This window comes from Bidens hawaiensis, unplaced genomic scaffold, assembly GCF_021521415.1.
Source record: "Bidens hawaiensis isolate Kalapana, Puna unplaced genomic scaffold, B.hawaiensis_p1.1 tig00010102_1, whole genome shotgun sequence".
Taxonomy (NCBI): Eukaryota; Viridiplantae; Streptophyta; class Magnoliopsida; order Asterales; family Asteraceae; genus Bidens; species Bidens hawaiensis.
This window is the reverse complement of record NW_027491762.1, coordinates 426,305-430,512: the sequence shown is the minus strand read 5'-3', so window position 1 is coordinate 430,512 and position 4,208 is coordinate 426,305. Positions and strand designations below refer to the sequence as shown.

Sequence of the window (4,208 nt, the reverse complement as noted above, 5' to 3'; positions counted from 1 at the left end):
AACAAGTGACAATACCGTAACAAACCCAAATGATACATACCAAATTCATGTCGCAACGTTCGAGAAATTTGACCGGTTGAAATTCAAATATGGATTTCACTCCTAACTTGTTATGTTTGGAAAGTTCGTTATATATATGGATCTATGTTAAAACATAACATGACAGTTACCTTACAACATTTTGTCAAGTGTTATCAGAAGATCGCAAAAATTTAACTTCAACCAACACATATGAATTACTTAAAGCAACTATTACATATAAATTTGTTATTAGTAATCACATAAACTCTAATAAATCTCAATTTTCAACGAATAACTAAATGCAATATGGTACCAGAACAATAAAATCATATACATGTAACGACAATTAATAATAAACATCCAAATTCTCCTACATATACATTCCCATTTTTAATGTTTTTAAAAACCACAACAAACATATATCAAAATGAAGTATTCACTCGAATGGATTGTGTTATCTCTTCCTGTAGTCTTACTCTTCTATGTCATGTTTATCGGTCGAACCAATTCAAAATCGAAGGAGGAGGAAGCTCCTGAACCCCCGGGTGCATGGCCAATAATCGGACATCTCCACTTACTTGGTGGTGGCGACCAACTTCTTTGCCGAACACTAGGGTCCATGGCTGAAAAATACGGACCCACGTTCAACATACGTTTAGGTGCACATCGTGCTTTCGTTGTCAGCAGTTGGGAAGTAGCCAAAGAATGCTTTACTGTCAACGACTTAGCACTTGCTTCCAGGCCAAACTCAGCCGCAGTGAAGCACATGTGCTACAACTATACGGTGTTTGGGTTGGGTCCTTACAATCCCTTTTGGCGTGAAATGAGAAAGATTGTCACCCTTGAGCTCCTTTCCAACAGGCGCCTCGAGATGCTTAAAGGTGTTCGTTTGTCAGAGATTAGTTCTGGAATTAACGAGCTCTACAGGCGATGGATCGAAAACTCACACCGACCAGTGGTTGTGGAAATCAGCAAATGGTTGGAACACACGATGTTAAATATAATTGTGATGATGGTGGCTGGGAAAAGATATTTTGGTGTCGGTGGGGGCGGGGGCGAGGCGGAAAGGTGCCATAAAGCCATTATCGATTTCTTTCGGTTGAGTGGTCTTTTTGTTGTGTCGGATATGATACCTTCTCTTTGGTGGTTGGATTTACATGGGTACGAGAAGGAGATGAAAAAGACGGGAAAAGATTTTGATTTGGTGCTAGGAGGGTGGCTAGATGAGCATCGACAAAAGCGGAAATTCAATGTAGAAACAAACAAAGATGATGTGAAGGATTTTATAGATGTGATGTTGTCACTTGAAGATGAGGGACAACTCTCCAATATGGAACATGATTCAGATATCCTCATCAAGTCCACATGTATGGTAAGTTATTTGTGTACAATAATTGTTGATAACTAGATTATGTTTATACAATGATTCAGGCTGCATCATCATAAGTGTTGATATATATGTACACTCTTTAATAATGTTTATGCTACAGTCCTTGATTCTAGGAGGTAGCGACACAACGGCTGGGACACTAACTTGGGCTATCTCGTTATTGATAAACCATCCTGGCGTTCTTAAGAAATTACAACATGAACTTGACCACCATGTTGGTAAAGAGAGACAAGTTGTCGAATCAGACATGAAAAACCTTGTGTATCTTGAAGCTATAATCAAAGAAACGTTGCGTCTTTATCCGGTGGGCCCACTTCTAGCACCAAGGGAGGCAAGAGAAGACTGTATGATTTCGGGTTACAATGTTAAAGCTGGGACAAGGTTGATCATTAATGTTTGGAAACTTCAAAGAGATGAGAGGGTTTGGAGTGATGCATCTAAATTTCAACCCGAAAGATTTATAGGTTCAGGTCATAAAGACGTTGACCTAAGAGGACAACAGTTTGTACTCGTTCCATTCGGGTCAGGGCGACGTTCTTGCCCTGGGATTACGTTTTCACTTCAAGTGCTTCATCTAACATTGGCTCGTCTTGTTCACTCTTTTGATTTGGGTCAACCTGGAGGTCTTCCGGTGGACATGACTGAAGGCCCTGGAATGACTCTTCCAAAGAAGCAGCCGCTTGAGGTGGTCGTAACCCCACGGCTTCCGTCTTGGATTTATGGCTACTAAGCTACAACGTACTACAATACGATGTTTGATGCTTTGTATTCAATAACATGGATGACGTGAAATAATTTAAGTGATTCTTGTAACTTGATCAAACCTGATTCACAATTGATCCATACGATGACCCAAAGCTGATACCAGCCATTTTAATCTTTTACGTTTCGTTCTCACACAATTAGCTATATGTCATGTTTTGAAATTCATTCAGGTTTAGTGGCAGATTGGAAATTGAATTATCATTCAAGTGTACGCATCCATGAGAAAAATATTTAACAAATTAAAAGAGCTCAGATGTCAATCAAAATTCCTAACTACGAATTTCAAAAGTTTGTTGAGAAAGAAGAGTGAGAAAAAGAACATGAAGGTTAAGAAAAAACAAAGAATTTTTGAAATTTCAAGTAATTTCGGGTTGGCAGCATCCTCGAGCGTCAAACTCATGCTGGACAGATGAATATTGGAACACCGTCTTAAGCATAGACACACCTGGAGTATGAATAAGCGTGTTACTAAGTCCTAATTGCCATAAAAAAATTTCTGCATCCAGGGCCGGGTTTAGAATACGGCATATGTGAGTTGATAAGAATACTAGTTGTTTAATATGGCATTGTTATTTTACTTATCGTATGTTTCTACTTTATTCTAAATTTATACACTATACACAAATCCGTATAAGCAAGTATGCTTAAACTTCAAAAACTGAACAATTTCATTCTTATAAACCTGCAATATTTCAATCTCTGCATTCATTTTTACGTATGATCACATTTCCTCCCATCCTCCTTCCTTCTATTTTTAAATAAAACTAATGAACACAATGTAGTGCTCGGTTAAAAACTATCGAACACTTTACTTACATTCTTACCGATCATAGTAAAGAATTTGAGAACGAAAGCAATTTGGAGCATTTGTGATAAACGTGTACATCACATAACTTTTTTGCTCCTTAAACTCTTCAATAATGAAATGGAAAAACCGGACATTATAAAATAGGAGTCGTACAATGTTGTTGAACAATATGTACCTCAAAAGTGCTTTTTTGTTAACTTGCAATTTATATGCTTATGCATCATATCTTATGGTTATGCTTATTTTTTTATCACATGTGTGTTTGTCAATCTCAATACTATGTTTCAAACTCAAACTCTTGTATGATTTTACACTTATATACATTTGGATTTTACGCCAACTATAACAGGTCCACATTTATTTTTACTTACTCATACACGTTGGATTTTATGCCAATGACAATGGGTCCATATTTATTTTTACATATTCATATATATGCTTGAATTTTCGCTAACGACATGTGAAATGTATTTTTCATTACACATATATATAGGATTGATTTCTTTTGAGAATCACTTTGAGTTTTAAGAACTCGAAAGAACTCAACGGAACAAAAAAAAATTAATTTTTTTACACGTATGTAATACGTAAGTGTAAGTAACGTAAAAAAAATTACAGTATTTTTTACACACCGAATCAACTTATTACACATGTGTAACTAACATTTAAACTTATGTAATCATCAAAAAATTTTATACATTTTTTAATCAGATTTATTCTGATGCACATATTTCATACTCATTTAATTAAATGTGTGGTCCATATTGAATTCTTAAAGTTCTTACAACTCATTAATGTTCTCAAAATATCTCCTCTCTCTCTCTCTCTATATATATATATATATACATATATATATATATATATCAAACTTATGTTTACTTACCAACTACCTGTAGTTGACCGTTATTTTTATATATGCTACATATACATATATTTGATACAATACTCAAGTTGAAGCATGCGTAGATCGACCTAGGAAAATAATATTAATAAAGAGAGTATTGTTTATTTTGCCTTGTTAAGTTTATTTGTTTTTAAATGATTTGTAATGTGTGACTTTATGAAAAATGAACTGAATATATCTTTGAACATTAATAGTGTCATCTGTGATGCATAATAAATGCCATGCACCTATGTATAATCCATCATTGGTTAGGGTGTGACGCATCCCACAACTCTTTAGTTGTCTTATATAGTCTGAAATGATGAGAATGTCTTTTAGTA

The 4,208-nt window shown here is 35.2% G+C and overlaps 1 pseudogene; it reads left to right on the top strand.

Annotated features, from left to right (window-relative positions):
- The first annotated feature begins 448 nt into the window (after positions 1 to 448).
- Positions 449 to 2,141, top strand: LOC143534188 (xanthotoxin 5-hydroxylase CYP82C4 pseudogene; annotated as a pseudogene).
- The last annotated feature ends 2,067 nt before the right edge of the window (positions 2,142 to 4,208 follow it).